Raw genomic sequence first — 11,339 nt, 5'->3', positions numbered from 1 at the left:
GCACTTACTCTGCCGGCCTGTCAGGCTGGTCTGCGGTCTCGGGTGCTGGCTGACCGGCCAAAGCATTGTGGGGAGGGGCGGCCGGGCCCCTACAGCCTCAGTCTGCCTCTTCAGAGCACGGGTGCACTTCTTGGGATCTCTGTAGCCAGGACAAGAGGAGAGAAGCAGAGGGACATCAGAGTAGTGAAAGGGCCCGGCCATGGAGTTGCATGGGAGGGGGAAGCACATGCCCTCTACCCTTCAGAACTGGACCCCAAGGCTGTGTTCTAATTCATTGGTTTCTTCACTGATTCCACAATCAGCTGTGGAGCACTTGCTTTTGTATGAGCTCTGCGTGGGCCGAATCCGACAGCATCCTGCCCTCAAATTGCTTAAATCTAGTAGGAGCGATAAAACGTGTATACGCCAAAAAATGCCAAAGCATGAAAGTCATCCCAGCCTGTCTTTGGCGTTCATGAGAGTTACAAGGGTTCAGAGGAGGGAGAGACAGCTGGTAGCTGGAGGTGGTGGATGCTTACATAGCATTTACCCTGTGCCAGTCAGTGTTCTAAGTGCTTTGCATATATTCACTTCTTTAATCCTCACAACTAACCTGCCATTTTACAGATGAGGAAACAGGCACGGAGAGGCCGAGGATCTTTCCCAAGGGCCCCAAACTGGTAAGTGGATTTGATCAGGTTGTGTGGTACTCTTAACCCCTAGGTTATTCTGCCTGCTCCTGCCCTGCCCTCATGTCTCACCACCTGATTGTTAAAACACAGTAATAGAAATGAGCACTGATTTCTTCACCGCTCTTATATTCAGTGTTAAAAATCACTGTTATCTGCGGGCATGTTCCTATGTGTTATTGCTGGATTATAAGCTACAAAGAATCTCATTCAGCTACACTTATTGAGTGTCTGCCAAGAGCCAGACACTGTTGTAGCTGCTTTGCATATTCTAGGTCAATTTACTTCTTGCAACAGCCTTGGGAAATAGTGGCAATTTCCCCTGTTTCCCAGAGCAGGAAAATGGAAGACAGACAAGAAAGACTTGCTGCTTGTGGAACTAAGCTTTGGGCACACTTCTTTTAACACCAACTTACTGCTTTTAATTTTAAAGATTAACATGAATACTGTTGATGTTTATGACATGGAACCCTATTCAGCATAGCCTAGAATGAGTATCCCTTTCATCTGTTTTTGTTTGTTTGTTTTTGCACGTGAGGTAGGCCTTGTTTTTTTATTTTTATTTTTTAGAACTAGCATCTTAACTCAACATTCAAGAGCATGGAACATGGGCTTTGGGTTTGGCTCTGATTTCAAGTTTTCTGACTGTTACTTTAGGTATGTAAACTTGGGAAAATCTCAAATCTCTGAACCTCAGTTTCCTCATCTAGAAAGTGGGGATTATAATAACCAACCCTCACCACAAGGGTATTGGGAGGATTACATTCAATAGCATACAGAGAAAGAGAAAAAAAAGAGAAAAAAGAGAAAAAGAAGAAAAAAGAGAGAGAAAAAAAGAGAGAGAGAGAAAAAAAGCATACAGAAAGTGCCAAGAACTGTGTATGGTACCCAGTGAGTGGTATCTCTTCTTTATGGAGAGCCACACAGCATGGGTCCAATAAACACATATTGGGGTAGGGGTTTTACACAGTAACCTAACACATATTTTCATTTCATCCTGTCAGTAACCTTGTGAGACAGATGTTCCCATTTCAGAGATAGATAGTCCACAAATAGTAACTAGCAGAGCAGACTTTCAAATGCATGACTCAGGGCTCTCCAACCCAGGGCCCTCCCTGCCTTCTGTCACCTGTACCATGGGGACAATGGCCACATTAGTCCTACCATCCAGGGGAAGGCTGGGAGATTCCTATGACAGGATAAGTACCCAGAGGTGCTTTATAAACAAAAGGTCCACAGAACACCAGTGGTGGTGCTATGGATTTTCCTCCCTGATGCGAAGAGAGATTAGTGCCTCTAAGGCACATTTACCGAGGTGTGTTCCCAGACACATCAATCCCGTCAGGGGTTTCAAGAAAAAAAAAGGGTTTCTTGGCCAAATTTGTTTGGCTGTGGCCAGTCCAGCCTCATAGAAAGCCATCTATTTTGCTTATAAGTCCTGGCAGAAAATTCCTAGATCTTCAGCTTAATTCGAAATTCTCTATCTGTAATCTGGCTGTTGGGTCCAGGTGTATGGTAGTTTGAGTGAAAGTTTATTGGTTCAGCTATTGATGACAGTGCACCACCCCCTGGTGCTGGGGGGAGATAAGACTCTGAGAGCTCCCTTCACCTACTGGGAGTCACATCTGGCGTTAGCTGTGCAGGCCCTGTGATCCAGAGTGCATCTTTGTGAGGTTGGCTTTACTTGCTGACCTTACCCTGGTCTTTGCCCTAACCAGTTGCCTTCTATCCTTTACCTGATATAGTAGATGTCTCCTACCATCCTGAGTACCTGTCTTAGGGTCCTGTGTCCATGGGGATCCTAATCCATGGGGCTCTTAGACCCCCACACCTTTTAACTTGGAAAATCACAATGTACATGAACACATTAAGGGCTCTACGAAATGTTTTAGTTGATCATGGGTCTCTCTATCCTATAACACCTATTGATATCCTACAACCCACCTTGGGAAACGTTGTCCTCGTGGAAGAGATCCCAAGTACCATTGTCTTAATGGAAGAGATCCCAAGTTTCAAAAACCCCTTCACGAGCCTCCATCTCTGAGTAATCAATAAAAAGGCATTAAGGCTCACCATGGGCAAGGTCCTGAGGGAGAACGTGGAGAGCATGGCAGGCTGCAGAGCTGTACGTAGTCCCAGAGCCCACTCTCAAGGAATCCACAGCATGACAGAGGGAGGTGACACACACCACTGAGGCTCAAGGAGGATGAGTGCAGTCTGGTGCTAAAGACCGAGTAAGTGAAAAAATATTCCAATGAATGGATTAAGAAGATGTGGTGTATATCTATATCATATCTATATCTACACACACACACACACACACACACACACACACACACACACACACACAATGGAGTACTACTCAGTCATAAAGAGGAGGGGGTCTTGCCCTTTGCAGTGGCATGAATGGATGTTGGGGGTATTGGTGCTAGGTGAAGTGGGTCACGCATAGCAAGACAAATACCATATACGATTTCACTCACATGTGGAATAAAAACAGACAAGCAAACAAAGAAACAAAATAAATGAACAAACCAAATCAAACCAAACAGGTAGATACAGAGAACAGCATAGCGGTGATTGGAGGGTAAGGGACAGCAGGGAGGGCAAAATGGCTAAAGGGGATCAACTGCACGTGACGAATGGCAACTAAATATTTGGTGGGGATACACTGAAGTGTATACAGAAGTAGAAATACAAGGTTGTACGTATGAAACTTACATAATGTTATAAACCAATATGACCTCAATTAAAAAACAAATTTAGAAAAATCTTCCGGAAAAATAAATAAGTAAAGACCAAGTAAGAAGGGCCCTGGCCATGCTCTAAGAGATGCACACAGGGACGAGGTCAGGAGAGAAAAGGAATTGGGTGGCAAACTGGTAAAGGTCCGGGCACCATGGGTGCTCCTTCAGAGAAGAAGAGGAAAGGCAACCCAGCTTGGAACCAAAGAAAGCAATCCCGAGTGAGGCTGAGAACCCGGCCAGGTACGCCATCAGGTGTGGAGGAGGAAACTTGGCAGGGCCCCGGCGGAGCGAGTGGCAGAGTGGTGGAAGAGCAGCCACCACCAAAGCCCTGCACAGAAGGAGCATCCATGAATAAGATGTCTTGGCTCCTCCTGGGGACGGGGGAGGCTGTGGGAAGCTGGTCCCAAGAGAGCAGTCCAGAGACGGGGGAGAGCTTGCTGGGCCCAGCTCAGAAATCTCTGACTCTAGAACCGTAAAGGGGACAGTGGGTGGGAAGAAGTGGCTTACCTTGGTCCTCCCCAAGACTATCGTTTGCACTTCCCTGTAGACCAGAAAACAAAGAAGAGAACGACAACAACAGAACTTAATCTGAGCTCAGCATCATCCTGAGAGCTGAACACTGGGAGTTAATCATCCAATAAATGTTTACGGAGCATCTGCTCTGTGAAAGAAACTACACTGGCCCCACCTGGGTCTCCATCCTTCAGAAAGGAGAAGGCTGGGATCGAGGCCACACCTGGAAAACAACAGCTTTCAGTACCAGTCGATGCTTGAAGGGCACTTGATGAGTGATACCAACCATAGGTCCTGCGTTCATCCTCTCTGTCCATTCTGAGCCAGGACCTGCAATCCGGCTTCAGGCAGGGAGAAAGCCTCCAGGCTGATGGTCAGGGTGGGCTTCATTCCGTTCTGCTAGCTGATATGAAGGAGCCCACCTGGGTGCTGGGTGCTAGGGGTAGGCGCAGGAGAGATAAGGAAATTAAAACTACACAACCTCACGCGGGTGCTTTTGACAGAACCGAGGACTACTGCCTCCTGTCTAGCGTTAGGAGACAAGGAATACGTTACAGAGGTGGCGTGCCTGAGCAGATCTGAATGGTGATGGAGAACGAGGGCATTTCCTGAGCAGAAGAGAACTGAGTGGGCTTAGAGCTAGCCCACGGTGAACTGTGAATAATCTTGGCTATACCCAGAGGAACAGGCCTTTCACAGGACCATCACACGTCATATGTGAGCTAGAGGGGAAAATGAAGGTGAACAGCCTGGCCTCGTGAGAGTATGGGGCTGGAGAAGAGGAAGACGTTGTGACACACCTAAGTCCTGCTAAGGAGTCCAGCCCTTACTGGGGAGTCACTGAGGGTCCACTGGAAGATGTTACACAGAGCAGGATACCTTACGTTTGCCCTTTAGAAAGAGCTTTCTGGTGCCCATTCTAAGAAGGCCTGGGAGGCCTAGTGAGACCAGAGTCAGGGACTCAGGTAGGGCTTGAACCAGGACTTGAGGATAACTTCAGTTCAGGCCTGTGGAGACTGGGGCAGCCTTCAAGGTTGGAAGAAAAGTTTGGTATTGATTCAAAGATGACCCTGTGTAAGGAGGCAGGAAGCAGACCAGACCCACCTGGATTCCAGGGCCCTGCAGCCACACGGGGCTCCACCTCTCTCCCATTATCTCCCTCTCACCAACTTCAAATACTGTTTTGGGGATCAGCCCACCTTGTATCCTGTAGAGAGGTTGAAAACCAGCTCCTCCAGAGGGAGGAGAATAAAGAGAAAGAAGAGAAGAGAAAGAGCTGCTGAGGGGAGGGACAGGAATCGGTGGAGGTCCCGCCCCTCCAGCTTTGCGCCCGAGCCAAGAGGAGGGCGGGGGATGGTCTAGACTGTAGAGCAGACTCCGGGGACTCGGGTGTTGCCCAGAGCACTGGCAAGGCAGCCCTGGACCTGGGGGTCCCTCTGGGACACAGACAGACAGTCATGTCTATTGATAATGTTTGAAGTGATGACAGGATGGCAGACAGTGACAATAGGCTTGGAAGCAGAGCTAGTTCAGCTGGTCTGGGAACCAGGGGAGGGGATGTGCTAGAAAGGAACAAAGTGCTGATGATTCAAAATGCAGTTGGGGGGATGGTTGGAGGAGTGAGCAGGGGTGGCGGGTGAACAGTGGGCATCAAAGCATTTACCAATTAGACAGTCTGGGCACGGAGCAGATGAGTGGCAGATGCAATTACATTTCCCATCCGCGAGCTGTGAGCCGCCCCTTAGCCTCTTGCGGATGCATCAGTCGGGCCTCAATGTCTCTGACCCTCCTATCAACGAAGGAGCCGGGACTGAAGCCCAACACCTTGAAACCGAGGACAGAGAAGTCAGGGTCCAAGCCCCTTCTCCATCTCCAGCACTAGGACCACAAAGATTCAGTAATGCTTCCCAGCTGCCCAGCACTCTGACTGACCTCTCTTCCCAGACCCACAGGGATGAAAGCAAATGAAGATTTCAGAGGCTCTAATCTGCCCAAACCTGAGGGTAGACATAGACCCTCTGTCCACCCAGGGCTCAGCTTAAGCCAAAGCTGGGACAGAGCCGAGGGCCCAGGAGCAGTGACAGGCGGAACATGAGGAGACTCAGACAAAGTAATGACAGCCCACACCCTACTTCCCTTGGGCTGAAACTATGCCTGTGCTGTCCAACTCAGTAGCTGCTAGCCGCCTGTGTCTATTTTCATTTAAATTAATTAAAATTGAATACGATTCAAAATGTAGTTCCTCAGTCATGCTAGCCACACTTCAAGTGCTCTGTAACCACATGCAGCTAGTGGTTACTATGTGAGACAGCCAGATAGAGAACACTACCATCATGGCAGAAAGTTCTGTTGGATAGCTCGGGACACCCAGAAGTAACAATGTCAGCATAAAAATGAAAAGCCACACCTTATACCCTGTACGGAAGAGGGTTCTTTGGCTCTGTGTCCCTGTTCTCCTGTAGAGCCCTTTCTCCTTACTCTGGGACCCTCCTCCTCAGATGCCAGGCGCCCTGCTTTCCCATCCTCACCCCAGCGTCCTGAGCAGTGATACATCTCTTGTCTGCTCACCCCTAGGTGGCCTCGTCCGGCTAGGCCCTGCCCCCCACCGGCTCTTCTTCCATGAAGATGGGGCACAGGAGAATTACACACAAGTACTGCAGTGTGGAGTGTGTGTCCCTGACCCCTGCCTTCTCTTCTACCCTGGTGACCTGGGCTGGACCTAAGACTCCCTGTACCTGCCTCATGGGAACCCAGACCTCGCCCTCAGTGACCAGGCCCTCGTCCTCTCCTCAGAGCATTCCCCAGAGGCCTCCAGAGCACCTCTGCCCCAGGCCAAGAGCTGCCACAGTTCTTCTAGCACTCCAAGTTGGATCTTACCTGACCCCCCCCTCCAAGTGTCTTCCCCACAGGACCCCCTGCTCCTAAGGCTAAGGATGGGTCACCTATTAAGGCTACCCCAAGGTGGGATATTGTCCCAAGCCCTACAGGTCTCAGCAATCTGTTTATTTCTCAGGCACCTCTGTCCAACCCTCTATCACCAAATTTCCTGGGTTACTGGGGGCATGTGGCAAAGATTGCTGACGGATCACCAAATCCATTTTACCTCCTTCCTGGGCATACAGCTAAGCTTCACTTTCCATCCTCCCTTGCAGTTTAGCACATCCTTGGGAATGAGTTCTGGCCAATGGCATGTGAGGTGGTGCGTGCCACTTCAGGTACCATGACCTAGGTATGATCTCTGTGTTCTCTCCCCATCAGCTGGATGTTGGGACACAGGGCAGCCTTGTGTTGAACATGGTAAAGCCAGGGCCACCTGGGTCCTTGAATAACTGAGTAGAGCATAACCACCACCACCCACCAGCCCCCCGCAACCTGGGCCTGCATTAGAGCGAGAGGGTCATTCACACATGCACACATCTGTCCACAGGGTCTCTTCACAACTGGCTGGAGGTGTTCCTCCAGGCTCCCAGCTCCCAGTACTATTTCTGGTTAACAGGCAGGGCAGGTCTGCCTCCTCGCTCTGTGAATGAAGGAATTTTTCTTCCCCAGCCACTTCCCTGTCCATGTCACCTTTCAAGTGAGCCTATAAATTGCTTTGGACAATCTCGCTCCAGTCCTGAGGCCAGAAAGGCCATTTCTGCCCCTGCAGGCTGCTTAATGACTTGGCTCCTGCCACTTGGCAAGCTCCTTCCTCTCTCACTGTAGAAAAAAGAGCTGAGTGATGGTCAGAGGAGGGAGCAAGGACTTCAGTTCAGAGTAGCCCCCTGTCTCTAAACTACAGAAAGAGGCCCCTAACTTTCTCCCTCCCCCCACCTCCTGCAGGTAGAAGCCTCTGTGTCCGCAAATTTTGATTTAAATTGCAGAGATTAGGTTTGAAGCTCAGAGAAGGACCCTGTTTGATTTGACAAAGAGGCCCAGCGCACTGCCAATAGAAGGCCTTCCTCGTACCACCTGGCAACTTTCAGCTGCCCTACCCCAGGGCTGAGAGCGGGCGGCAGTCTCCACAGACTGTGCCATGGGTCTGGGGTCCCCCCGCTTCCACTGCTCTCTGCTCCCTCCTGGGTGGGATCTTTGGCGAGGCGTGTGCTCCAGCTAAAGACATCTCAGTCCAAACTGTATTAGAAGGAGTTTCTTAAACTAACTGAAAGGGCTTAGTCAAGTGTTCATCAAGCCATAAATGGACAGCTGCCTCCCGCCTTGAGCCCAATGCCTGGATTATTCATTCCTTTTGGCTTTCAGATCCTCCTTTTGGATGCAACAGAAGCTGCTCCTTCCACAGCCACCTTAGTTTGTAATGTCCTCCCAGCTGCATGTCCCCCCCGCCCCAATCCCCTCCAGCGTTTTCCTTATTTTGGTAGAATAGGCATATCTCTCTCTTCTCCAGGCCCCTTCTTTCATCCTGGACAGAGTCTCTGGGACACTGCTTCAGGCTTCTCTCACTTCTAACCAATTCCTTTTCCCCTCTTGTCACGGCAGTCTTAAACACATTTTGTTGGCCCTTCTACATTTTACTGAACTTTCCCTAAATTATCTCCAACCTGTTTATCTCTCTCTATTCCACCATGCTCTAAAAAGGAAGCAAGTTTGGTCTTCAGCAGCATCCCTATTTCTGCATGTTTCCCAGGGCTACTTCTTTCTTTCCTTGTCACTAGCATCCACCTTGTCCAGTCTCTACCCCTCAGGTGTTATCACACACATTTACTGACTGTGTAACATGTGCCCAGGCACTATGTAAATGCAACACCTGCATTTTTCCATTTCCATCCTCACAACACCTCATGATGGTAGGTGCTATTATCCTGTTTTAGAGGTGAGGAGACTGAGGGAGGCCCAGCGGGACTGAGTCACTCGCCTAGTCACGCAGTCAGTGGGAATAGGGATTCGGACCGAGGTCTGTCGCGCTCTCTGGTCAACTCTGCCTAACACACACCTCAAGTCAACAAACATTTAGCAAAAGCTGGGCGTGCACAGTGCTATGGGTAATGGTTGCTTGGAGAGGAAACAAAGAAATAAAATAAGATTTTGTCCATGCCCTCCAAGAGGATCCACTTAGGGCCAGAGACAGATGTGTAAATATATGTAATACTTGGAAAGTGCAGTGGATAAAAATAACCACAGTGTCCTGAGCGTGTAGGAGAAGGAGTAACTATTGTCATGAGGGATGTGAAGCCCCTTCAGAAAGGTCTTGCTTATCTAAACAAAAATCTAAAGATAGATGAGAGCGTATTTCAGGGAAGGATCCTCCAGTCATGGCAGGAAAGTGGGAATTGTTGCAGAGCATCTTAGATGTTAAACTCCTGGGTTCTGGTCAGATTCTTGATTTGGATCTTGGGTAAGTAACCTAACTTCTTGGAGCCTCAATTTCTTTACCTGCAAAGTGAGGAGATACTACCTGCCTTGTAGGAGTGTTGGGAGGCTTAATTGTTCAAGTAAAGGATTGAGCATAGTAACTGGAATGTTTTAAGTGTTCAATGATTATAATTCCCATAATCTTTCTTTTTGCCACAAAATCCCCCAATTCTATCTCATGACAAATAGTATTTATTGAATATCTTCTTAGAGTCAGGTGGCTTCACACAGGTTAACTCATTCAGTTCTCAGAACCAAGCTGTACATTTTGTTTGGCCTGGTTGGTTGTCACTGTCTTAACAGATGAGGGGGCCCAGGCTCAGAGGGTTCTGAAATTTGCTCAAGGTCATTGGAGAGACCTTCACGAGGACTCCAGTGGGCTCTGCCTGGCTCTGCAAGGACTTTGCTTTTTCTTTTGCATGAGTCACCAAGAACTCCTGGAGTTGCTGAGTGGAAGTGGAGGCATCAAGATCCCGGGGGACCTTGGAGGACATTGGGTCCCAAGCTGAAGTATCTGTGGAAGGAGAAGGCCACTAGGCATTCTCCTGGTGGCCCTACAAACACTGAGCTGTCTTCCTGCTTACAGTGGGGAGAGGCAAGCAAAGCAGATGATTTTCCTTGGAAATGTCTACATTTCTGACAAAATCTGCCCTGGGTGTGTTGTCTATCCTCACTACAAGGCAATGGGAAGACAGTGGGAGTCGGCATCTTATTGGAATGAATACAGGATTCGAAGATAGTCGGACATGGATTCAAATCCCAGTTCCAGGCCTCAAGCTGGGTGGCCTGGGTGAGGTACTTCTGACTGGTCCTCAGTTTGCTTGTCTGCAGACAAGGATGATCATACTCACCCAGCCTCCAGCAACTCCAGAGAGCAGTCACTAGAGCCAGTCCGTCAACACAAGGGGCACAATTCACAGAGTCAGGGCGATTTGGTGTTTGTAGTTGTTGAAATGAGCGAGGGGGTATTCGGATGACTCACTGCCCAAGGGAGGAAAACCGACCTACCACCTGCCCGACAGAGGAGAGCAGCCAGCTCTGGGCCACCACCTGGGAGTCCTTGGAGCCCCCGGGGATTGAGTTTTTCCCCTCCCCACCCCCTTCCCCCCCATCATTTGTGTGTGGTCTATACCACATACATTATTCATGGATCATAAAGTCCTCCAAGCCAGCCCCATCTGACCCCTTTGATGACATCCCCACAGCTGCCACCCAGTGCCACACACAGACAACACACTAAATCCCTGCTTCTTGACTGACTGAGTCAGTGTTGGGGTACCTGCTTTGGTCCCTGCTTGTTGGCCTTTACAGAGCCTCCACCTACTAATACTTGTCCCCGCACATGGAATCCATCCCTTACCCAGGCCTTTTCAAACAGGAAACTTCCCCTGTGGCCCACTGGCCATTGTTTCCTTTCAGGCCTTCATCACTTCCCATGTGGCTGAGGTTATGGATTTCAAAGCAAGGCCACAGAATGTGAGCTCCAGGCTGCTTTTTTCACGGCTTCTGCCAGTCCTGTTGCTCTGCATCCATCCCTGAAAAGCTTTGGCTGGAACCAGAGGCCAATAGGCTGAAGTTCCTGTTGCCTGGCCCTTCTCAGCATCCAAACCAGCAAACCAAGGGCTTCCCCGGGGCTGAGTGACCTCCTCTGGGCAGCGGGCCAGAGCCCAGCAAAGCGCTGCTTCTTTAGCTGCTGAGGCTGCTTGAGGCCTGGGCTGCATCCCAGAGGATGAGGGCCCAGCTGTGCGGCTGGGAATCTCAGGGGCTCAGTGCTGCACGGAACTTAGGGGCCACCAAGTTCAACCCTTCTGTTGTTCAAAGCAGGCCAAAGAGGCACGGCAACCAGAATAGGGTCACACTGCAATGTAGGGGCAGAAGTGTGCTGGGCCACAGCCCTGTTCCCCAGCCCTGGGCTATTTCCTCCCCAAAGGTCCCAGTGCCTGGACTAGAAGAGTCCAAAGCCTGGCTCCACCCCTTTCCTTTTGGGTCCTCTGCTATTTGGCTTTTTCAGGGAAAAAGAAGTCTATTTAGTTTGTTGTTTCCAATTTCAGACTAAGAGGTA

At 49.6% G+C, this 11,339-nt stretch overlaps 1 long non-coding RNA gene across 1 annotated transcript in view; it reads right to left on the bottom strand.

The window, feature by feature from the left end:
- The window catches only part of LOC117202729 (uncharacterized), a 38,749-nt gene that overhangs the window by 7,574 nt on the left and 19,836 nt on the right, over window positions 1-11,339 (bottom strand). The window contains exons 4-6 of the long non-coding RNA XR_007471420.1: window positions 3,923-3,956; window positions 2,742-2,891; window positions 9-139 (exon numbers count right to left, since the gene is read on the bottom strand). This is a non-coding gene — a long non-coding RNA (uncharacterized LOC117202729). The remainder of the gene's footprint in view (window positions 1-8; window positions 140-2,741; window positions 2,892-3,922; window positions 3,957-11,339) is intronic.

Source organism: Orcinus orca, chromosome 1 (assembly GCF_937001465.1).
Source record: "Orcinus orca chromosome 1, mOrcOrc1.1, whole genome shotgun sequence".
NCBI lineage: Eukaryota > Metazoa > Chordata > Mammalia > Artiodactyla > Delphinidae > Orcinus > Orcinus orca.
The sequence above is the reverse complement of the archived record's forward strand: the minus strand, read 5'-3'. Positions and strand labels throughout refer to the sequence as shown.